Source organism: Solanum pennellii, chromosome 4 (assembly GCF_001406875.1).
Source record: "Solanum pennellii chromosome 4, SPENNV200".
Taxonomy (NCBI): Eukaryota; Viridiplantae; Streptophyta; class Magnoliopsida; order Solanales; family Solanaceae; genus Solanum; species Solanum pennellii.
In genome coordinates, this window is record NC_028640.1 from 9,005,325 (window position 1) to 9,032,596 (window position 27,272).

Below are 27,272 nucleotides of genomic sequence, written 5' to 3' on the forward strand. Positions count from 1 at the left end.
ATTAAAAACGTCAAGGCAAAGGGAGGTTGTTCGTCAAGTGGTGTGTACATTGAGGAGAATTGGGCGTGGTTTGGAGGAGTTTCTGGGAAGTAGATTCACACTTGAACAACATCAAAAGGTAAGGGTTTCTCTCCAGGAATTCTTTTTCCAAGAGTATTTTTTCTTCGCGATTCTCAACGTCTTGAAAACTAAGGTTGTTCCCCTTTGTATCTCCTAGTCCTTAGTTTCCAAATGAATTCGTAGGATCGGTATGTTCTGATGCTTGATTTGGACATGAATGATATATGTGAGTGAATTTACGAAAATTATATTCAAAGTGTGATATATGTGCACGTGGGCAGTGGCTTTGGCCACTGTTTTGGGGTTGTATAAATCATGTATTTCTTATGTATTTTATGTGTGCAATGTGTGTACAATGTGATGTTCATTACCATGAAATATAGTAGATTGAAATCACCTTTTTTTTTTAGCCAAATAAGCTCATGAACAATGTGACTAAAAATGAGTTGAATAATGACACAAATTTTCCAGATTTTGGTACTCTATAATAAGTTTGAAATATGGGTTTTAAAAGGGAAAATTAAATAAGTGAGGTCAATGGGAATTGAACCCAAGACCTCACATGTTGAGATGGCTTAAAAAGAAAACAAAAGGAGTGGGGCTAAAAGGGAATCGAACCCTCTTAGCTATTGATCTCGCCTCAAAGAAAAAAAAATGGGACTGGGGGGGATCGAACTCATGATCTGTGGGGAGAAGGAGGACAAAATTAATTAAGCAAATAAATGGGAGGCATGGTATTCGAACCCACTACCTCTAGGTACAGCGAAGAAAAAGGAAAATAAGGAAAATAAAACGCGAGAAGAGGAATCGAACAAACGACCTCAAGGGTGAAGGAAGGAGCGAAATAAATTAAGAAATGAAGTGAGACTGTGGGGGTTTGATCCCACAACCTCACTGCCACTCGCCCAGTTTGAATAAAATAAAGATAGAGAGGTTGTGGAGGTTCCAACCCACAACCTCCCTATCCCAGCGAGAAAGCATGAGAGAAATTAAAAAAATTAATAAATAAGGGGGTTGTGGGGGTTCGAATTCACAACATCCCTATCCGTGCGAAAATTAAAGGAATAATCAAAGAGGTTGTGGGGGTTTGAACCCACAACCTCTTGATTTAGGCAAGAATGGGCAATAAGAGACTTTTAAAAATTTAAAAGGGATTGTGGAGGTTCGAACCCCCAACCCTTCAATTAACTAAGAGTAAAATGAAAATAGAAAATTATTACTTCCATGTAAATGGTGAGATTTAATTTAGAGTTCATATGTTATGAATATTAGAAACAAAATCAATGAATAATATAAATGATATCCAAGTGATTCAAGATTTGGGTTCCCTTGCCCAAACTTCCGTATTGATGCACAAGTCATACGTGAGTAAAATATCCAAGAGTAATGCCATTTAATTAGATCAACATTCAAGATCTTGGCATATATACAAGAACATAAGTCTTGTACTACATAATCTTAGGAAAGTAAGAATCACTTAGCAAACTATTAATGAAGCCTCATGGCTTGTATGTATACACACATAAGTCTAACATACGTTCAAAAGTAAGTGAATCTAAGATGTATGTAATGAAATGATAAACCCTAGGAGGGTTAAGTATGACTGTAAGATACACTAAATTGCCAAGTGCATTGGCATATGATGAGATGAACTATGAAATGAAGAAATGAACATTCACGTAATAAGAGGTGAGTAATTATGAAAAGCAAAGGTGATAATATAATGAAGAATGTGGTAAAAACATGATATGAGGCAAATGTATATGATGAGTGAAATCTCAAATGAGCCTTTGGAAATGTTACCAATATGTACTCACTAATGAGAGTGTACGATAATGAAGAGACCAGTCTCTATGAACATTCTAATGAAAGTATTGAGTTTAATACACTTAATGCTAATGATGAGATGAGAAATCATCTAATGAGCTATGCTATCCTCATACTAGAAGACAACTTCCATGAAATATGAGTTTGAATGTAATGAAACTATATACTGAGCATCGATAGTCTATCTATGAACAGTGATGCCTTCTTTCGGGAAGGGCGAAGGTTAACGTAACTCTTATGAGATGAGGTTGTCTGGCTTGCCGGGTATGGGTCTCCATACATCTCCTTGTCTTTGAACCTAGACTACAAATAGAGGGATCTGGAGGGGTTAAATTCCCATATATGCTATCATGTTATTGAGTCACTTTGACCGGTGATTTCACCAATTTTCAGTGTGGAGGAGACACTGGATTTCATGATGCTCACATGATCTATGTCGGTCAAAATTAAAGTTCCCAATGAATGAATGAGGCCAGCCTCAAATGAAGCATATAAAGAAACTAATGATACCAAAGGTGTTACGATAGGATAATCAAGAGGTGAACTAGACTAAGGTAATGACATTAGGTTAATCCTGATAATTGCACAGCAAACCCGATGAAAGTCTTAAACTACATCTTAGGTATATGTTCTGTTCACACTAGCCTATGAATGAAATGAATGAAGTATGTATGAATAAATGAAGCAGACTCTGTGTTTGCTAATGAAGACTCCCTAGTTCAGGTCCCATGTGTTGAGCCCTTATTTTGGAAAGTCTTAATGTCAAGTCAATGATTCCAAGGTCTCATGTCATATGAATAAATGATATGAAAGAAATTATGTGTCATATGTTATGTGCTATGATATGTGTTATATGAAGATGTTATGTGTTGTGTGCAATACTATATTTATAATGATGCATGTTACTCTAATGGCATGACCTTCCTAACTCAATTTAAAAAGTTCACTAAGTTTCCTAATCTCAATTTGGCCAGTCTACTGACTTCACTTTCATAAAAATCATGTCGTTAGGGAAGCGCTATTCTTTCTCATGCATGTACTTGGTGTGTGCTTGCATATACTCATACTTAGTACAAGTGTGTACTAACCCTATACATCTATACTATTTTAGGTGCAGGAACAGGTGGATGATAGAGCAAGAGGTTCATTGTTGTAGCTATCCGGGCATCAGTATTAATCACGAGTTTGGTAGGTCCTCATGCCTTCGAGGATGATACTGTTTTACATTTTAGCGTAGTTTTAGAGTTGAGCTAGTGGAGCATGTTCCACTAGCGTTTCTTTCCTATTTTGGTTCAGACTTTGTATTGGTGCCATTTTGGCCATCATACAATTAATACTTAATGAACTATTTGTTTCAGTTGCTTATCTCTTTAATGTTAGATGGTTGATGATGAAGGATTATGAAATGTTAAGAATATTTAGCAAGTTTGTTAAACATAAAAAAGGTTTCAAATTTTCTGCTTAAATTAGTCTAGGTGAGGTATGAATAACGCATGTAGGCTTGTCTGCGACCTCTAAGAGGTTAACAACGCCGGTCTCAGTTGGGGTTTAGATTGTGGTCGTGAAAAAGTTAAAGTTAGAGCCCTTGGTTAAATTTCGAGAATATTGAGTTCACATCAACCACGTTGAGTAGCTTCTAAGTCATGTTAGTGAAGTGCACCACTATCCTGGATTAGAGACTGCTCGATGCGTCGGAAAAATATCCCTTCTTCTGATCTTATCATGCTTTTCGTAATGTCTGAGTTCTTTGTGGTTATGAACGTGTCTAACATCAATCCTTGTTGTTTTTAGAGAATGAACACTTGTAGAACTAAGGGGCTCCAGCTGAAGGAGTGGTAATGCCAGTTAACCCAGCTGGGTTGACTGATGCTGAGGTAAGGGCATCTCTAGACCAGATGGCACAGGCCATCACAATGGACGCTCAGGATATGAGTGCCCTAGTCCACCGGCAGGATGTTCAGAGAAAGAATCCACTAGTGCGCAGCATGGCTGACACACTGCGAGATTTCACGAGGATGAATCCTCCTATATTCACAGGGGCTAAGACATCAGAGGATACTCAAGGGTTTGTAGATGAGGTGCATAAGATCCTAGTGGCTATGAGGGCCACTGATATTGAGAAGGCTGAGCTGGATTTCTACCAGCTCAAGGATGTTGAACAAACTTGGTGCAAGATGTGGCAAGATCGTCGTGTGTTAGGTGGGGTGACCATCACTTGGGAGCAATTCAAGACAACACTTCTAGAGAGATTCTTCCCAGAGAGATGAGGGAGGCCAAGGTTGAGGAGTTCATCAACCTTAAACAAGGTTTTATGACAGTCAGAGAGTATTCCCTGAAGTTTTTTAAGGCTAATTTTGTAGCTGATGCTTTGAGCAGGATGAGCATGGGAAGTACAGCCCACGTTAAGGATGAGAAGAAGGTTTTGCTGAAAGAGGTACACAGACTGTCCAGACTAGAGTGTGCGATTAATTGACTCTACTTGTGGGGGTGTTTCAGTTAATCCTAGTTCGGAATCATCCTTGGTAGTTGAAGTCAAGAAGGGTTAGCATCTTGATCCTGTGTTTATAGAGCTGAAGGACTTAGTGCTGTTAAAAATGAATGAGTCTTTCGCTTTGGGAGGTGAGAGCATACTTAGATACCAGGATAGGCTGTGTGTACCAGATGTGCATGATTTTCAGACAAGGATTGTGGCAGAGGCCCATGGTTCCAGATATGCCATACTTCCAGGTTCCACCATAGTGTATCATGATCTTAAGTAGATTTATTGGTGGGATGGAATAAAGACGGACATTGCAGAATATGTGGCTAAGTGTCCTAATTGTCAGCAGGTTTAAGCAGAGCATCTTAAGCCTTGTGGTCTGAATAAGATTATTGAGATTCCGAATTGCAAGTGAGAGGCCATTAATATGGACTTCTTGGTTGGTATTCTGAGGATTAGGAGGCAGCATGACTCCATATGTGTTATGGTGGATAGATTGACTAAGTCCGCTCATTTTATCCCTGTGAAGTATACTTACAGAGCCGAGGATTATTCGAGACTATACATTGATGAGATTTTGAGTGTGCATGGGATTCCTCTGTCTATTATTTTTGATAGAGGAGCTCAGTTTATTCCACATTTCTGGAGATCATTCCAGAAAAGCGTGGGAACGCAGGTAAAACTTAGCACCTTTCATCCTTAGAAGGATGGGCAAGCAGAGTGCACCATTCAGACATTGGAGGACATTTTGAGTGGGTGTGTGATTGACTTCAGATGTAATTTGGATGACCATCTGTCTTTGATAGAGTTCTCGTATAATAATAGCTATCTTTCCAGCATTAGGATTGCACCTTTTGAGGCATTGTATGGTAGGAGTTGTAGATCTCTAGTTTGGTGGTTCGAGGTTGGAGAGTCATCCATTTTGGGTCCCTAGATCATTCATAAGGCCTTGGAGAAAGTTAGAGTAATTAAGGACAGGTTGGCTACTGGTTACAGCCGACAGAAATCATATGCAAACAACAGAAAACGAACATTAGAATTTAATGTTGGTGACTTGGTTTACTTGAACATATCGCCTATGAAAGGGGTGATGATATTTGGTATAAAAGAGAAGCTGTGTTTGAGGTATGTGGGTCCATATGAGATCCTACAGCGTATGGGTGAGGTGGCCTATGAGTTAGCATTGCTTGCGGAGCTAGCTCTTGTTCATCCAGTCTTTCATGTCCTTGTGTTGAAAAAGTTCCTAGGTGATCCAGCATCAATACTACCTATTGAAGGATTGGGGGTTGGTGAAGACTTGTCCTATGAAGAGGTACCTGTTGAGATCTTAGACACACAGGTCAAGCGGCTAAGGAACAAGGAGATTGCAACAGTGAAGGTGTTGTGGAGGAATCATCTTGTTGAGGGTGCTACGTGGGAGGCTGAGGCCGACATGAGATCCCGCTATCCTTATCTTTTCAGCACTTGAGGTTAGTCTTCCTACTCTTAAGCTTATGTTTCCTTATCTCTTCGTATTTTGTTGGTATTGGTTGACTGTTCATAGTGAATTATGTTATGATTTGATGTGCATAGCGATTATGTTATGATCTGATTTGCATTACGATGTGTAGTGGTAGTGTCACTTGGGGACGAATATTCCAAAGGGGAGGGGGAATAATATAACAACCCTAAAAAATCTAATAGATAAACACTTAAGGTGATTTAATTATTATTCTAAAAATCTCAAATTTTAAGGGCATAATGGTCCTTTCATGTATTAATTAAAATAAATCAGATTTTGTATTAATTAATTAAATCATATTTTGACTAAGTCTTCAATTTAGTGTCCTAATCCTAATAAATCTCTCCCTCACGTTTCTCAACTCTCTTCCACGTCTTTCAACTCTCATTGTCTCACGCTCTGACTAACAAGAAATCTCAGGAACTTTTTAATAACAATTGTTGTTCACACTTGAAAAACACACAAAAAGTTATAAGAAAAGCAGGGTAATCAAAAACGTCAAGGCAAAGGGAGGTTCTTCGTCGAGTGGTGTGTATATTGAGCAGAATTGGGCGTGGTTTGGAGGAGTTTCTGGGCAGCAGCTTCACACTTGAACAACATCAGAAGGTATGGATTTTTCTCCTGAAATTCTTTCTCCAAGAGTATTTTCCTTAGAACGATTCTCAAGGTCTTGAAAACTAAGGTTTTTCCACTTTGTATGTCCTTATCCTCAGTTTCCAAACGAATTCGTAGGATCACTATGTTATGCTGCTAGATTTAGGCATGAATGATGTATTTATATTAATAGTGAACATGTTTATGTGAGGGAAATTACGTAAACGATATTCAAAGTGTAATCGAAATGTTGGTGTGTCTGTGTGCACGTTGGTAGTGGCTTTGGGCACTATCTTGGGGTTTTATAAATCATGTATTTCTTGTGTATTTTATGAGTGCATTATGTGTACGATGTGACGTTCATTACCATGAAATATAGAGTATTTAAATAACCATCTTTAATCAAACTAAACTTATGAACAATGTGACTAAAAATGAGTTGAATAATGACAAGAATATTCCAGATTTGGTTACTCTATAATAAGGTTGAAATCTGGGTTTTAAAAGGGAAAATTAAATAAGTGAGGTCAATGGAAATCGAACCCAAGACCTCACATGTTGAGATGGCTTAAAAAGAAAAAAAAGGAATGGAGCTAAAGGGAATTGAACCCCCTTAGCTACTGATCTCGCCTCGAAGAAAAAAAAGAATGGTCATGGGGGGGGGATCGAACTTGTGATCTCTAGTGAGAAGGAGGAGAAAATTAATTAAGCAAATAAATGGGATTCAAACCCACTGCCTCCAGGTACACGCGAAGGAAAAGAAAAATGAGGAAAAGAAAACGCGAGAAGAGGGAATGGAACCCAAGACATCAAGGCTGAAGGAAGGAGCGAAATAAATTAGGAAATTAAGTGAGAATGTGGGGGTTCGATCCAACAACCTCACTCCCACTCGCCCATTTTAAATAAAATAAAGATAGAGAGGTTGTGGGGGTTCAAACCCACAACCTCCCTATCCCAGATAGAAACCATGAGCGAATTAAAAAATATATATATAAATAAGGGGGCTGTGGTGGTTCGAAACCCACAACCTCCCTATCCCAGCAAAAATTAAAGGAAAAATCAAAGAGGCTAAGGGGATTTGAACCCACAACCTCTTGATTTAGGCAAGAATGGGCAATAAGAGACTATTAAAAATTTAAAAGGGATTGTGGGGGTTCTAACCCCCAACCCTTCTATAAACTAAGAGTAAAATTAAAATAGAAAATTAATACTTCCATGTAAATGTTGAGATTTAATTTAGAGTTCTTATGTTATGAATATTAGAAATAAAATCAATGAAAAATATAAATGATATCCAAGTGATTCAAGATTTGGGTTCCCTTTCCCAAACTTCCGTATTGATGCACAAGTCATACATGAGTAAAATATCCAAGAGTAATGCTATCTACTTAGATAAAAAGTCAAGATCTTGGCATATATACAAGATACATAAGTCTTGTACTACATAATCTTAGGAAAGAAAGAATCACTTAGCGAACTATGAATGAAGCCCCATGGCTTGTATGTATACACACATAAGTCTAACATACGTTCAAAAGTAAGTGAACCTAAGATGTACGTAATGAAATGATGAACCATAGCAGGGTTATGTATTAGTGTAAGATACACTAAATGGCCAAGTGCATTGGAATATGATGAGATGAACTATTAAATGAAAAAACGAACATTCTCGTAATAAGAGATGAGTAACTATTAAAAGCAATGGTGCTAATAATGAAGAATGTGGGCCTAAGTAAATGTTACCAATACGTACTCAATAATGAGAGTGTAAGATTATGAAGAGACCAGTCTCTATGAACACTCTAATAAAAGTAATGAGTTTAACATACTTAATGCTAATGATGAGATGAAAAATCATCTAATGAGATATGTTGCCCTCATACTACAAGGTAGCTTCCGTGACGTATGAGTTTGAACGTAATGGAACTTTATACTTATCACCGATAGGATAGCTATGAGCGGTGATGCCTTCTTTCGGGAAGGGCGAAGGTTCACGTAACTCTCATGAGATGAGATTCTCCAGCTTGCCTGGTATGGCTCTCCATACAGCTCCTAGTCTTTGAACCTATACTGCCAATATAGAGATCAGGCGGGGTGAAATTTCCATATACGCTAGCATGTTATTGAGTTACTTTGGCCGGTGATTCAACCTCTTTTCAGTGTCGGGGAGACACTGGATTTCATGATGCTCACATGATCTATGTCGGTTAAAGTTAAAGTTCCCAAGGAATGAATGAGGCCAGCCTCAAATGAAGCATATAAAAAAATGAATGATACCGAAGGTGTTAGGATAGAGCTAGACTCAGGAAATGACATTTAGTTATTCCTGATCATTGAACAACAAACGCGATGAAAGTCTTAACTACATCTTAGGTATAGCTGGTGTTCACACTGGCCTATGAATGAAATGAAATGAAATATGTATGAATGAATGAAGCAGACTCTGTGTTTGAGAAGGAAGACTCCCTAGTTAAGGTCCCATGTATGGAGCCCTCATTTTGGTAAGTCTTAATGTCAAGTCCATGATTCCAAGGTCTCATGGCATATAAATGAATGATATGAAAGAAGTTATGTGTCATATGTTATGTGTTATGATATGTGATATATGAAGATGTTATGTGTTGTGTGAAATATGATATTTATAATGATGCATGTTACTCTCATGGAATGACCTTCCTAACTAAATTTGGAAAGTTCCTAAGTTTCCTAATCTCAATTTGGCAAGTCTATTGAGTGGACTTCCAAAAAAATCATGTTGTTAGGAAAGAAATGTTCTTTCTCATGCATGTACTTGGTTTGTGCTTACATATACCTATACTTAGTAGAAGTGTGTATTAACCCCATACATCTATACTAATTTAGGTGCAGGCACAGGTGGGCGATAGAGCTACATGTTCATTGTTGCAGCTATCCGAGCGTCAGCATTCATCCGGAGTTTGGTTGGTCCTGATGCGTTCGAGGATGCTACTGTTTTACATTCTAGCATAGTTTTAGAGTTGAGCTAGTGGAGCATGTTCCACTAGCGTTTCTTTCCTGTTTTTGTTTAGACTTTGTTTTGGTGCCATTTTGGCCATTATACAATTAATACTTAATGAATTATTTCTTTCAGTTGCTCATCTCTTTAATGTTAAATGGTTGAAGATGAACAAATATGAAATGTTAAGAATATTTAGCAAGTATGTTAAAGATCAAAAAGTTTCAAATTTTCCACTAAAATTAATCTAGGTGAGGTATGGATAACGCATGTAGGCTTGTCTACGACCTTTGAGAGGTTAACGATGCCGATCTCGTCTGGCGTAGATTGTGGTCATGACACCTAACTTCCTACAAGGTGGCCTCTCCTGGGCTGTAAAGTCTTACGAACCTCAGTGAGTAATCCCTGACTGACATCGAGCCCTGCTTAAGGTTGATGAATTCCTCAACCTTACCCTCCTACATTTATCTGGGAAAGAACCGTCCTAGAAAATCCATCTTGAAAAGATCCCCAATAATAGGACCCTTCCTAAGGTTCTGCTATATTGCCACACCTATACCAGGATTGAGCTACATCCTTTAGCTGGTAGGATGCAAACTTAGACTTCTATACATCAATCAAACCCAATAACTTGCTCTGGTAAAGTTCTAGCTTAGGCCATCTGTACCAAAGTTGTCCTTACTTCTCCATCTGTCAACCCAGCTGGGTTAACAGGAATCTTTATTCCAGTAGCTGGAACCTGGGAAGGAACCTAAATTACTCCAGCAGCTTTTTCTCCAATATCTCCACCTTTTTTTCTCATTGTATTCATCTTTTGGATACTTCAAGAGTTGATGTTAGTGACGCTCTTGACACCAAGCAATAAGATATTAGAGAAGGCACAATTATATCAGAAGAAGCGAAATTTTCCTACGCATCATGCAGTCTCTAATCCAGGATAATGGTGCACTTAACTACCATGAATTAGAAACTACTCAATGTGGTTGATGTGAACTTATTATCCTCGAAATTTAACCTAGTGCTGTGATACCAACATTGTCACAACAGGAATCTAGACCCCAGATGAGACCGGCATCGTGGACCTCTTATAGGTCGCAGACAAGCCTACATAAGTCATTCTTACTTTATCTAGGTTAATTTTAGCAGAAAATTTGAACTTTTAGTATTCTTACTTCATGCTAATCATTTTAAACCTAACATCATAGGCGTTCAAAAATCAACCATCTAATATAGTGATAATCAAATGAATGAAACAGTTCATAATAAACTTAAATGTATTTTTTCCAAAACAACACCAATACAAAGTATGAAATGAAAGTGGAAAGAAACACTAGTGGAACATGCTCCACTAGCTAAATCCTACATCTAAGATAGATAATAACGGTAGCATCCTCGAAGGCATGAGGGCCTACTAAGTTTGGATGAAAGTTCCACGTCCGGGTTGCTGCAACGTCAAACTGTAAGCTCTAGCGTCAACCTGTGCCTGCACCTAAAAATATAGAGTTGTATGGGATTAGTACCCACTTGTACTAACTATGTGTATATGCAAGCACACACCAAGGACATGTATGACAAAAAATAGCTCTTTTCTAACAACATGATTTATGGAAAGTCAAAGCAGTGGACGTGCCAAATTTGGATTAGGAAAATCAATGGACCTGCCAAATTTGGATTTGGAAACTCATACCATGATGTAACAAGCAGCATCAAACATATCATTTTGCAAACAACACATAGCATATTACATATAGAACATAAGATCTTTCATATCATTCATTCATATGCCATGAGACCTTGAAATCACGGACTTAACATTAAGACTTTCAAGAACTGAGGGCTCAACATATGGGACCTCAAATAGGGAGTGTGGTTTAGCAAACACAAAATCTACTTCGTTCATTCATACGTACTCCATTTAATTTCATCCATGGGCCAGAGTAAACACACGTTATACCTAGGATGTAGTTTAAGAAATTTATCGGGTTTGTTGTACAATGACCAAGAATGACCTAATGTCATCACTTGAATCTAACTCACCTTTTGATTATCCTATCCTAACAAATTTGGTATCATTCATTTCATTATGTGCATCATTTGAGGCTGACCTCCTTCATTCATTGGGAACTTTAACTTTAACCGACATAGATCATATGAGCATCATGAAATCCAGTGTCATGAAAACCCACACCAAAAAGAGGTGGAATCACCGGCCAAAGTGACACAAAACATGCTAGCGTACATGGGAATTGATTCCCGCCAGATCCCTATATTAGTAGTATAGGTTCGAAGACTAGGAGATATAAGGAGACACATACCCGGCATACCATATAGTCTCATCTAATGAGAGTTACGTGAACCTCTGCCTTTCCCGAAAGAAGGCATCACCACTTATATCTAGTCTATCGGTGATCAGTATAAAGTTCCATTACATTCAACTCATACGTCATGGAAACTGTCTTCTAGTATGAGGACATCATATCTCAATAGATGATTTCTCATATCATTATTAGTATTAAGTGTGTTAATCTCAATACTTTCATTAGAGTGTTCATAGAGAGTGGTCTTTTCATTAACTTTACACTCTCATAAGTTAGTACGTTTTGGTAATATTTACTTAGGCTCATTTGAGATTGCTCTCATATTTTACATTAGCCTCATATCATGTAGTCACCACATTTATTAACATTGAACATTTTCTCTTCATAATTGCTCACCCCATTTTGTGCGAATGTTTATTTCATCATATGCCTATGCACTTGGCCATTTAGTGTGTTTCACATTCTTACTTAACCTTTTTTGGGTTTCATCATTTCATTGTTCATTTCATCATTTCTTTGTTCATTTCATCATTTAATTGTTCATTTCATCATATACTCCAATGTCCTTGGACATTAGTGTGTTTCACACTCTTACTGAACCCTTTTAGGGTTACATCATTTCATCACATACATCTTAGGTTCACTTACTTTTAAACGTATGCTAGACTTATGAGTCTATACATACTAGCCATGGGGCTTCATTCATAGTTTGTTTTAGTGATTTATATTTACAACATTATGTGGTACAAGACTTATGCATCTTGTAAATATGCCAAGATATCGATTTTGATCTTTAGAGGCAACATTCATTAAACACTAACGTATGACTTATGTGTCAATATGGAATAGGGCAAGGAACTCGATTTCGTATTCCTTGGACAACACTTAATCTTATTTTAAACTTGATAATCACATTTTTCAGATTTGGGGGACCCCAATTCGATCCCCATCAACCCCAAAATATTTCCTCTCTTTTTCTCCCCTCCTTTTTCATTTAAGTCAATGAGGTTGTGGGTTCAATACCCCACAATCTCATTATATTTCTTTTAATTTATCTCTTAACTTTCTCACCTATCCAAGAGGTTGTGGGTGCAATCCCCACTCTCCACATTTATTTTCTTCTTTTTTTTTCTCCTAACTCTCTCATCCATTGAAGAGGTTGTGGGTTCAATCTCCACTCACCACATCTAGTTTTTCCTTGCATTTTTCTCACGGAAGTTTTATGAAATTTTCATTTAGTGATGTCATGGGTTCAATCCCAATGACCTCACATTAAAAAAAAATTAAACGAAGCTGGCTGGAAATTGTAGTCTCTTCCAATCAATTTTTGTTTTAATCTTTTGTTGATTTTTTTTATAACTTTCATGTAATGATGTCTTGGGTTCAATATTTAGTGATCTCATTTATATTACATTCATTTTTCATTGAATTTTGTACCGTTTTGTTTGGACGAACCCAACCTACAAAATGCTGGAAATTTGTTCACTATTTTCAGCTTCTTTTTATCATTATTCATACGTTAATTCTTAAGGCATCATTACACCACTTTTACACCTCATGATTTACACAAACATTCGCACGTAAAATTCAACCATAAAAACATATCATTTTTCACATACTTTAGATTGAAATAACTTAACATGCTTACAATTCCAAACACATAATCAAGAACATATTATCACGAAAATCAAACTTCATACTTAAACTACCGGCAAACATACCAACAACATGATCTCTAACCTATTTTACATTGAGATCAAAGGGATACTAGGGAAAAGGATTTCCACAAGAACGGGAACAACCCTAGTTTTCAGTAAATTCATCTAAGCCTTAAGGGTCTCTTGGGAAAGGGACCAAGAGTAAGAAAACCCATACCTTTAATGACGTTCAAATCTCTACTTGCTGCCCAAAATCATCTCCAAAAAACACTTCCAAATCCCCTTAAAGTGAATACAAACTCGACGGATAAACTTCTCTTTGCCTACGTGATTGATTTCGTTTGTTTTCTAATATTTTCATTGTTAGTTCTTCAAGTGTGAAGAACTTTGGTTTACCTACTGTTTTTTTTGAAGTTATTTGGCAGATAGAATCGTGAGTGAGAGTGATAGAGACGTCAGAGAGAGAGATGAGCGTGGCAGAGAAGAGTTTTCTTAGAATTAGGAGTCTAGTTTAGGATTTAGTCAAATAAGGTTTTTATTTAATTATTAAAAATATGATTTACTTTTATTTTAAATCAGCTAATAAATAATAAATATAAATTAATTACATCAATTTACCAACTTAAATTAAAAACAATTTAATTCATTGCTTCCACCTAGGTTAGAACCCATGTGGAGCAAGACTTCACTTCATAAGCCCAACTTTGGACCTCTCTCCCCAAAATACCCCTCCAACTTATTAATTAAATAATTAATTATATATTTAGGATAATTATGATACTACCCTTAGCCTAGAAAAAGACCATTTTACCCCTAGACCCTCCAAACCAATGATTTTCCCTTTATAAGTCCGGTAAAGACTCCTTCAAGTAAATCTTCGTATTCGAGAGCCCTACATGGTTGGACCCAACCTTTCCTTGCTCAAATAACTCCCCAAGTTAGTTCTCTTTGATGTAGCAAGCGTTTAGAGGTGTGGTTCTACGCGCATTAATCCATGTGAACCCGGTGTAATCGTTGGCATTCTAGACACATTAAGCATTACATAGAATATCCAATTTTAGGGTTGTTACATAACTATACTAGGTGTAATATCCCTCGACACCCCTCAACCAAAGAGAAGTTCCCCCAAAATTTCGTGGTTATGCGTAAGGTTTGGTCTATGAAAAACTTCACGGACCTTCTAAGATTCATGGTCCGTAAAACAATTCACGGGATTTATAGCCAGTAAAATTTCACCTACTTGACATGACTTCACTAAAACAGACATAACTTTTTACTCCAAATTCAAAATGAGGCAAACTTGGTAGCGTTGGAAAGATGAGTCAAAGACTTCAAATTTGATAGGCAACAGACCACCTACATCATTATGTGATGTGATATAGGATAATTTGAAGTTGACCCAAAACATAAAACTGAAGAAGACCCTTTCACAGAAACTGTAAGGGGGCTGATCTAATAACATAGAGAGTTCACCGATTTAAACCACTTTGCCAGCCAACAACCTTGTCAATTTTAGCGTTTCAGCATTTAGCCAAATTTAGGATTGTTTTGGTGTTAACTCAAAAAATAGGCAGCAACTTTTTGACACTAAATCTTGGACATTTTAAGCAACATAAAACAATAGACAAAGATATAATTAAGCCAATAAAATATAAAATGAGACAAAGACAACCAACTTAATAGAAAACATAATTTCCAACTTGTATTAATAAAGTGAATACAAGAACCCTCCCAAATCGTACTAACCTTGGCACTATAAGATCACCCTAGAAATTAACTTAGATTAGACACTCTAATTATAATTCTCTAATTCTTAGAACAATCAAACCCAAATTACAGCATAAGGCAACCTGCACATTTATAATACTATGTGCATCCAACTACCGACAAGTGGCGTAATAAGAATAAAACACTTGTTGGCTTTAGAATAATTCAAACAAGGCACCAAAATACGTTCCACACAAAATGAGATAATGCTGGACTTTTTGTAACCGCCTGTCATGTGCTTGGCATGTATTTTGTAACAACTAGTCATCTTTCACTTTGCTTGCCTTTTGGACAAGCTTCTCCCGTCTTAAACACTATCATACTTATACTTTTCATCCTTGCATTTCTCCCACTTAATGTTTTCATGCCACTATCATAAATCTATGTCATTGCTTCATCTCACGTTGGCATCATTGTCCTTTCATCGTTGTATTACCCTTGCTGGCCGTTTGCCCTTATTCTTTATTTTGAATATCAATGCTATGCCCACATAACCTTGTTAAGATTTCGTCTGGTTAAGTCCTCACCAAGCTGCCTTGCCTTCAAGTCCTTGGTCCTCAGTTATTTTTTCGCAATCAAGCCATTGTGCCGTTGTGCACACCTTAACTTTGTAAACAATCAGTCACCAACTTACCCTTGCATGTTTGTTTCCTTGGCATATGCATGTGACAAGGTTAACATGCTTAATATCTTGTCCATGCTGCCATTTAATAGAGTGACTTAGATTAGGGGTCTAGCAGACAACTTCATGGTCCGTGCAAAAGTTTCATGACCTAGTCCATGACTTGTGCAACACTTAACGGCCTGTGATACCCTTCGTAACAAAACCTTCAAGTTTAAATTTCACCACTACTGGTTGTACGACTAGTGACATTCTCTACGAACTTTATAATCTTCTGTACACATGCACTTGTACTAAACTAAAGCCTTTACTCTTTTTCCATCCCAAGTTTCAAGATTTCTGAGGTGATATATTTGTCTAGTTGTTTATAGGTCATTGTGTGTCAGCAATTCATAAGTAATTGAGTGTTTTAATACAATGGTGACTACTCTAATCCAAGTATGATAACTTTCTTGAAGTATAATTTTTCTTAAGCAATTCCTACTCGACATTGTTTTGACCTTCATAGTTCCAAGCGGACAAGTACTTCATTCTTCTATATAGTTGATAACTATGATTCAAAAAATCATAAGTAATAGGTTGTTCCACACCAAGAAGTATATTTTTCTTTGAAGTAAAACATTTTTTAAGTAATTACTACGATACATTAATTTGATCGTCGTAGTTCCAAATTGAAAAATATTTCATTCTTCTGTCTATTTGTAGAGTACATGTCATCAATTCATAAGTAATTGATTGTTGTATCCAAGAGAAAATTCCTCCAATGCAAGAAGTATAATTTTTTTAAATTAGACACTTTGATTAAAAGAAACCTTCTTAGAAAAATCTTTTTGTTTTCGTTACCCTCAATGCTCTCTTTTTTCTTTAACCCAACTCGAATTTTTTTTCATTACCCCAAATATTTCTTCTATGGTTGATGTTAACGGTGAACAAATTTTTTTTTTTATTTTTATTGAATAAGGTAGAGATTTCCATCTATGTTGGACCAGTAATGCTGGATGTTTTTTTCTCTTTTTGATTTTCATGAAATCTTTGGATTGATCAAAATGGCATTCGTATTTTTAGATCAGTGCTAGAAGTGTGAAAATCTATAACTTTGTTATGATTCTGGGTATTTCTTCAAAATTTTGTATTAAGAGAACCTGCTTTTTTGTTGTGTTTTGTTAATGCGTATTGCATTCTCCGGGCTGATCATCAAGTTGTGATTTTGTTTATTTGTTAATGTATATATTTTTCTTCTATTTTTTCTAGAAAGGAAAAAATTACACTAACAATTGTCATATCTTCATTTAATTTTTTATCATCTAAACTAAACGTGAGAAATTTCTTGATTATAGGGAAGTAGGTCTCTAGTAATTTGATTTTGTCATGCCACGAGACATGGACACGAAACATAGGAAAAAAAGTGATCCCAAGCTAACCCTGCTTGCATGATCACGAGCATACTAAAGATAATAAACTGAATGCGGAAGCTAAATCATATTATTAAAATGAAAAGATGGGGAATACACATATGCTAAAACGGGGATATATGAATGAGTTTAATCCAAAGAAGTTGTTAGTGTCTAATATACCAATGCATATTCTAACAGAACCATTTTTCTTCTTTACGAACAATACTTGTCCACCCCATGACGAAATACTAGGTCTGATGAAGCCCTTGTCTAAAACGTCTTTCAATTGATCTCTCAATTCCTTAAGCTCTGCTAGAGCCATTCTGTAAGGAGGAATAGAAATAGGCTGGGTATCTGGAAGGATATCAATTCCAAAGTCGGTTTCCCTCTCGGGAGGGACTATGGTAAGATCTTGTGAAAATTTTCAGGAAACTTAATACTGGAACTTTCTCAAGAGTTGGTGTTTCAGAGCTAGAATCCTTAAGCCAAACTAGATGATAGATATAACCCTTAGAGATCATCTTTCTGGACTTAAGGTAAGAAATGAATCGACCCATAGGATCTAAGCTACTACCCATCAATTCTAAGATTGGTTCGTTTGGAAATTGAAAACGAATAATCCTATTTCAACAATCGAGTGAGGCATAACATGAATGTAACCAATCCATTCCTAGAATCACATCAAAGTCTACCATTTCTAACTCTACAAGTTCTGCTGAGGTGACTTTCTGAGAGCTGTGACAGAGCAATTTCTATATACCTATCTAGCTATAACTAGTTCACCAACTGGAGTTGAGAGTTAGAATTGTTTTGAGAGAGTTTCGGGACTAACACTATATTGGAATGATATGTAAGGAGTTACAAAATAAAGAGTAGCCCTTGGATCAAACAATGCATAAACATCAAGGTCAAATACTCGTAAAATACTAGTGACTACATCAAGAGAACCTTCCTGATCCTGGCGATCCTTAAGAGCATACAACCTGTTATGGCGCTGACCGCCACTCGTACCATATGAGTTACCCTCTGAGTTGCATGACTTAATTGTGATGCTGAAGTTGTAGAGGGAGCTCTACCCTTAACACCTCGTTGACCCTGTGTAGAAGGACAATCCCTCAACCTGTGAACAGGCTGACCGCAACCAAATCATCATTCCTTTCCTATGAGGCACTCACATGTATGGTTCTTTCTACACTTAGGGCAAGTGGGGTGAGTCTTGGTCCCTGAAACACTTCCCTGATACTTAGAACCTAGTGCCCTAACCTCTGGATCGTACTTGTTTTTAGAGGATAAAACACTAGTTGATGAAGGGGCTGGGGTTGAAATTTCTGCTTAATCTACGAGCGATTTCCACAACCCGATTTCTATTTAGAATAAACATAGTTCACATTCCTAGCCTTCTTATTCTCCTTGGCATGTTCCCTAAGCTTATCACCCTGAACCTGATAAGTATGAGTCATAAGCCTAGACATGTTCATATCTCCTAGTAACATAGCATTTTTGTACTTTGTTTTCACCGAATTCGACACTCCATACAAGAACTTATTCATCTAAGCCCTCGAGTTAGCAAGCATGTGAGCAGCACACCTGCAGAGTTGGTTAAACTTGAGACTATACTCTTGGACCGTCATGTTTCCTTGTCTTAAATTCATCATTTCCTTAGCCTTTGCTTCTCTTAAATATATTGGGAAAAACCTGTCCAGGATGGTTTCATTTAAGCAACCCAAGTAATAGGAGCTGCATGTGTAACCTTATTTTCCTTCCACTAGTATACCAGATATGAGCAACATCTTTCGGCTGGTATGATGTCAACTCAACCCGATTATTCCCATTGACCTACATCACCTCAAAGATATTCTTGATCTCATTCAAGAAAGTTATGGAGATCGTCACTAGTCTACGATCCTAAGAACTCAGGAGGATTAATCCTAACAGAGTCACGGACCCTATATGTTATGAATCCACCATTTTCATTCACATGAGCTTGAACCCGATTGTTCTTGTTGGCCACATTCATAGCCAACAACTGAATGGCATTCGTAAACTCAGCATTGGACACTTTCTGATTTGGGATTTGAGGAGTTACGTTTGCATTTATGGAATTCACATTCCTGGCGTTAGCTCTATGAGTAGGCATGATCTGAAACGTAGAACGTCGAGTTATAATGGAAATAGACCATACCTTACGCACGATAAGAGTAACATGAAAGTGATGTTTTCCCTAAAACACTTCATAGCCTTCCTCTCATTAAATGTAGAGCACTTCACACCCATGAAAAAGACTCTACTTAGTGCGGATTTTTAGACATCCTTGGAAACTTAAACCTAGTGCTCTAATATCAAGTTTTCCACGTCCCTAGCTACCCTTGAGACGTGGAAACGGGACCAAGGACCACAAGTGATCCCAAATTAACCCTACTGGCATGATCATGAGATTACTATAGAAAATAAACTGAGCACGGAATCTAAATCATAATTTAATATAAAAAGATAGGGAATACCAATATACTAAAATTGAGATATATGAAAACTTATGCATTTAATACAAAGAAGTTATTAACTCAAAACTAAGCTTAAACTAAGTATGTTTGAAAATAGCCTCTAACTGACTAGAAATGCTGGAGCAGGCCCCAACTAAGTCTAGCAAAAACTTAACCTAAAGGACTAAAGTAGTAGAAATAACTCATGAATATTGTCCTCGTATAATAAGGACTCACCACTGATTCTTCTGAACTAGAGATGAGAAATCGACCTATGTCTTTTTTGGATGCTGAGAGCCTGAACCTACATCATGAAAAGATGTAGTGCACATATGCGACATTATTTAAAAGGTACTGAGCATGTAGGATAGAGTAAAGCTGAAATAATACATAACTTAACAAGCATAAAAGGAAATATAATATTCTAAACATGAAATACTAAATTCTGAGCTAACTAGATGCAATGACCAATTTTATAACATGCTGAGACTGAAACTAACTGAACTATTAATATGGTCACTGCAATAGAGTCCTACTTAACCGTGAAAGCTACTAATAACTGATAGTAAAACCACATGATCTAAATGTGGAGTCCAATGTATACGCCCCATCGAGAGAACCCAATATACCCTACTAGAGGAAAAAGGAATGCTGACGAATCACTAAATTGATGCCCTCAAAGGGGACTTACAACCTATTTAGCTAGTAGTTTTAGGACTATTTGGTATGTTGAACCCTAGTCCAACTAGTTATTATGCTAGACCCAATGAATTAAGTGATTAACAAATTATGACTGAATTTTTGTAAATACTGAATAACTTAAAACTTAACATGGAAACTAAGAATGCAACATTTAATCAGATAATGATGCAGTAATAAATGAGACATGTATATCTAAAGTAACTGAAATATCTGACCTAGCATGTGTAATTCAAGAACTAAAGAAATACAAACCTAGAAATCTAAAATTCATCCAATAATCTGGATAATAATATGGTAATCTGACATGGAACATATAATTAACTATTTCATCATAATTTGCTGAAGTTCTAGAAACCCTATCGCTAATTATGATAAGGGAATAAAGAATCTGATTGAAAAATAAGGACCAAATGGGTTATAGGAACCCACTAGTGAAATTGATAAAACCTTGTTGTGTTCTTGAACTCAGGTTCTTGACCTTTTTTCTCCTTTCTTGCTTCTAATTTACTAAGTTTTAATTAATCATTTGATTTAGGTAAATTTAGTTATGTTTATAAGCTTAAACTGACTAAAATTTGATGACTTAGGACTTTAACGACGTATCTTAGGGGTTAAACAAACTAAAAAAAGACCAAATGATCTGTGAACTAATTGTTGTCAGACTAATGGACGACCTGGTCTGACGGGCCGTCGGTCAATCAAATGGTCCTTCTTTTGGCTCTGCTTGACAAGCCTTCACTAGACTGGGCATAATGTTTTACTCTAAGGTTGGAGTTTAGCAAACTCGATGGCTATGAAAAGATAATTCAATTATCTATCATATAATATGTTACAGGAAACCTAATTCATTTTGTGCTAAAGGTTATAACAATTTCAAGTTGATCCTATTAGCAATTCCCCTTAACTAACGGCTAAACGTCACTTGTGGTCCGACCTACAGACTGTAGATCAAACAACGGTCCGTGCTGGTCATCTATAGTTCATGTCAGAGGCTGGGTAACTTGTGTATCAATTCACGGGCACAGACAATGGACTACGTAGTTTGACTTAAAGACCTTAGGTCTGTCCGTGGATCAACACTTAGTCAATTTTTCTATGCAATGTTTTCGGAGAGCTTCAATTGCAAACGACGGATGCACAATATAGGCCGTAGATCACACTACGGTCCGTCAATAGTGACAATTGATTGAACCTGTAGATTTATGAAAACATTATTTTTGATCTGTTTTGGATAGGGGGTGTTACAGGTTTCAAGAGACTCATGTGCTACAGATTGCGATGAGGAGGGACAACAAGATTTTTGAACAAAAAAGGACTTGCAGAAGATTGATGCTTTGAACATAAATATGGTGGAGAACACATGATGATTATGGGCAAGTCTTTTTACTAACAGAATCAATTTTATTTTTGTTATTTTTGATGAAATAAACTACAAAAATGCTCATCATAAAAATGTTTCCAAATGATGAACATGTTTCTAGTTTTTCTTAAGCTAAATTTGGAGTCAAGGTCCCTTTATTAAACAACCCAAAAGGGACAATATTTACATAAACAAAATGGGTTCTAGTCGGCCCCAAAGTGACCAGACCACACATTTTTAATAAAAGTCCCCTTTTGCAGGGTTTCCACAAATGTTATTTAAACTTCCTTTTTCACTTCCTTCTTCTTCCTTGCTCATTCCGCCTCCTTGTAGGCATGAAAATGTACTTCTCCATGGAATAAACATTCTTCATCAAGCATTTGTGACCTTCTATTCTCATAAGCTTTCAAAGGTTTGTCCGCCCTCTTTTTTGAATTGTATTTCCTCTCCTGCCAGCTAATTGTGACTGTTATAGGCGTACTTTTCGGTTGTAATTTGGATATCTTGTCGAACTTGATAGTTATTAGTGGCCTTCCTTTTTAGCTTTTAAAATTTGTATAAGTGATTTACCCTTCTCACTTGCTTCCTCTTTTCCATTGTTCTCATTTAACTATGATTCTTGCTGTAGATGAAGCCGAATATAAGAAAAGGACTTTTCATCCATCAGATTCCTTGCTGAGTGCTTCAAAAATATCAGATTTGGTCCCTTTACTCTCACTTTTACTCGTCTCTGTATCCCATTTTTCTTGCTGACATAGCTTATTCCTAGGAGTAGTTCTTTGACAACACTTCTGCTCAAGTTAATTAAAGAATATAACTTGTTTATATAGTTGTGTCGTCACTGTAACTAAGCATGCTACCCATTGTTGTCTATTTTTATTCTTCTTGATTTTATACGAACTGAAGGATTTATTGCTTACCCATATTAAGAATCTTTCTTCCCAGACTTGGTAATTGATTAAAGCTTAAGAATACCTGTTTTCTTTCTTTGTCAATTGTTGTATTTGCTACAAAGTCTGCTAGCTAATTTTCTCTCTGAAAATAGGTTGCACACTACAATGATTTGAGCCACCATTTCATGTATGTCTTCCCTTTGTTTAGCGAACTCCCATGGTATTTTTCAATTCCACAATTATATCCTTTAAAATCAATAAATTTGTATCCACATGAATAGTATTCATCTTATGACTTATACAATACTTAAAAGCATCCCACACGGCTCTAACCTCTGCCTCCATGTATGTTGGTTGCCTCCCCTATGCTCTGTGACTCTGCATATATGAGAACTCCTTCTTTATTTCGTATACAAAAACCCTAAGCATTCTGACCGGGTTTCCATTACTAGCTCCATCCGTGTTGCAAGTAAACCAACCCTATATTGTCATTTTCCACCTCAACTTCTTTAAATTATCATATGTGTCCATTCTCCCCTTCCAAACCCTCGATAAGAAAAAACAAATATTGAGTGGCAAACCCTTTACCCCTATATAATTGCTCCATTCATTCACTGGCAGTTTTCTTTTTCATGTTTTTATAGGTTGATTTGATAGTGAAATCGCCTTTAATGCTATGCATCCACCATGCTTTGTCAGTGCTGACTTCCTTAAGAATGAGCCTGATTTTCGTTGTTGTATGTTGTACCATTTCCTCCGAAGTCACCTATTTTAGCTTTTCTTCATTCCACTCATAATTTATGATAAAATAATTTACCTCCAATTCCTCATCTTGTGCCAACTTGCCTTCAGTAAAGTATAATGATCCTTGCATGTTCCATTATCAAATCAAAAACAAGATTTTCCAGTCTTGATTTGTCACAATAAATCATGTTCTACCTCAACTTTGATCTTAATCATCTTCTTCCAAACCTGTGAGGCTCCTAAACTGTTTAAATTAACAAATGCATTATTTTGCACTACTTATTCCACATGTATTCAGCCCATAAAGAGTTTATGGATACTCTAGAGTTCCCCCATACCTAAGAAAACAAGGCTTTATTTATATCTTCAATCTACATATATCCAATTCCACCTTCCTCTTTTGGAAGAAACATATTTCCCCATGGCAGCAAGTGTTTACCTTTAAATCCCCCCACGTTTCCCAAAATAATTTAGTAAAAATTTGATGATTTTGGTCCATGACTTATCTTTGTTTGATTCATAGTTGATAAAAAGTAATCTGGCATAGATTGAAGAACATCATTTACAAGAACATGCTAACCTCCAACTGATAGATATTTATTATGCCATGAGAAGATTATCATAGCAACTTTCCTAATTAAGTCTTCAAAATACCAAAAGATGCTCCTCCCATAAAATATTGGACATCCCAAATACAGAAAAGGAAAAGGTCTTTGTCTTATCCGAGCAAACTTCCTCAGTCTAATTTCCGCAATAAGACGTGTTTTCTCATGAAGATAAAAGCACTTCTTATATTTATTAATCATTTGACAAGAAGTACTTGAATACTCTTTTAGCACCTGCATTATTTTGATCGCTAAACTTCTTTCCCAGAAGGAAAAAGGATTGTATCACCTACTAGGATAAATGATTAATCTCAGGACTCCACTTTGGTAAATTATATTCCTTAAAATATGCATCCCCATGTAAGCTGTTTCGAGGACCTCTGCTGCAATAATTTAAATAGTAGGGGATAGAGAATCTCACTGCCTCAATCCTCTCGAAGATCTGAAAAAACCATGTTCCCTACCATTAATCAGAACTAAATACCAGTTTTTAGACCTAATCCTCCATATCATATCAAAAATCATTTCAGAGAAACGCAATCTTCTGATCACTTTGGTTGAGAATATCAATTAAACTCTGTCATATGCCTTGGTCATATCCAGTTTAACATCCACGTTAATATTTTCCCCCTCATATCCATATATCTAATAATTTCTTGTGCCTAACAATACATACTCAGTGATACTTCTTCACTTCACAAAACTTAAGTGGGTTGGAGAAATTATCTTGGGTAAGACCAATAGAATTTTTTCATGAACCACTCGTGAAATGATCTTATTTAGAAAATTACTAAGACTTATTGGTCTTAGATCTGAGAAGCTTCGTACTGATTGTTTCTTGGGTAGAAATACTAAGTTGGTATGAGTAACAAATTTTGACATCTCCTGCCCATAGAAAAAAATCTCTTACTAATTTACTAATATCATCCCCTATGATCTCCCAACAACATTTAAAGAAATGCCCTGTAAATCCATACGGCCCACATGCAATGCTCCCATTCAATGCAAAGACCATTTTTTTCACTTCATCCTGATCTAGAAGCCTACTCATTGCCTCATTTTCATCATCTGATATACTCTTTGGAATCTGGTCAATCTGGACATAGTCCGTTTCCAACATTTCTGCATGAAATTGCTCTCCATAAAATCCCACGACCACTTTATCAATCTGTTCATTTGTCTGCAACGTAATTTCTTGGTCAGTCAATATTTGACCAATATGTAACTTCTTCCATTTCCCTTTAACATACAAATGGAAAAATATCGTAGTTCTATCCCTATCTTAGAACCATGTCATCCTAGCCTTTAGAATACAATAATCTTTTTCAACTTGCAAATATTTCTTCAATTCTGCTTCTACTTTGCTCAATTCTGCCTGGTTGCTGGCATGTGGTTGTATTTTCAATTGTATATCCTTGACCTTTATCACATCTTCTATGGTGGAAATTTGTTGAAAAACATTTCCATAGGCAGATCTAATTCAAGCTGACAGTGCTTTATTAACTCTCTTCATTATAGCATGGAACTATATAAGAAGGGTTCCCAACAAAGTCCACAATTTGGTTAAACTGCCTGTGCTTGCTCAAAATATTCAAGAATCTAAAGATTTTTATGAACGTCTCATCTCTTGAGGTACAAGTCATATGCAAAGGTACTTGGTCAGACCCCTGTCTGATCAGATGATGCACCTCAGATGTAGGGAACAAATCTATAATTCTGATTCACAAGAATACTATCCAACCTTTTAAAAATACAATCCTCCTCAATTTGTCCATTCCACCATGTGTATTTACTCCCTGATGTTCGCACCTCTGTTAAGGCACATGCATTGAGATAGAATGCAAACTCCAAAGCTTCATTATGAGTGAATCCAAGGCCTCCTAGTTTTTATTCCTCATTAAGAGTAACATTGAAATCTCTTACGACGACACATGAACATTTCTAACTTCATGCTAACTCCTCCTATTTCTCCCATAATTCTAATATGTCCAAAGCATTACATCTCGCGTACACAGTTGTGAGTTAGAAAAAAAATATTTCCTATTCTTAACTTAATGGTTATTTGTTGGACCGTATCGAGAATAATGTTACCTTACCAAATTGTCCTCCAAAATAACCAAATCTTTCCAGAATTGTTCACCCTCGCATGCTCAAAGCCTAATTTCCTTTTGTAATCTTCCAACTCAAATTGATTTTGAAATGGTTCCATAATAGATATGAATGAATATCTGTGTCTTTTGTTTAAGTCCATTAATTTCTCAAATGATTTTTGAGTATTAACCGACCTAATTTTCTAGAAGAGTAGTTTTTTCAATCATTGATCACTATTAGACACCCTCTCCCTGCTGCTCCTTGTTTGGACATGTAAAGGAATTCTTACTTTGACTTCCCTTGCTCCATTTTTAAACCTATTAGTATGCCTTGCTAATTTGTTGAATATGGTATTCCAGCTCTTTATCCTCCTCAAGGTCCTTTTTTTCTGCTAAACATCATCATCATCCTCTATTAAGTCTGGACCGTTCCTTATTAAAGATTCTGCCTTGTCCCTGTGATTGTCATTCTCCGAGTGTAGATCTTGTTGAAGCACGTCACGTAATTCATAATCAGTACAGTCCTTTTCTTTTTCATAGTTGTTCTCCTCATTGTTATACTTTGTTTAAAAAACTTCATCATAAACCCTTTAAGTCACATCTCCGCCCCTTTTCCTTCATTGAGAACTGTCCACAATGTCACCTTGTTTTGCTATATTTTTCTTTCCAGCATGAATGTACCCTTCAGCCTGCTCATTATCCATTGTACCATCCTTAAACTTGGATCTTTTGTCCTTGTTAGCACTCCTTTTAACAACAGGAGTGCCTACATTAGTATCTACAAAATTCAAATCACCTTTCTCCTCATCCTTCCTTTTCTCTTGTTTATCTTGTTTCAACAGGTTGTATTTATTTCAGTAATTATTCCAACCATGTTCCAAACCTTCTCCAACTATTTCGGTATGTCTCTTCCCCATTTTTTGTATCTTTGCTCTACAAAAACTTCTTCTCAATTGGACTATTCATGATTCCCACTTTTGTTGAGTCTTCCACGGTTTTTCTCCTAGCAATAGGATTCTTCTCTGTTCTGTCGTTTTCCTTCCTTTTAACTTGTCTTGTTTTTTTATTGGTTAAGATTCAAGATGCACATCCTAACATTGTTCCTCATTTTGTCCCTGAATCATACATTTCTTACAATACTTTGGCACATAATCGTACTTAATTTTGATACATTTCTCCATTATTCCTCATTGTTTCTCTTCAT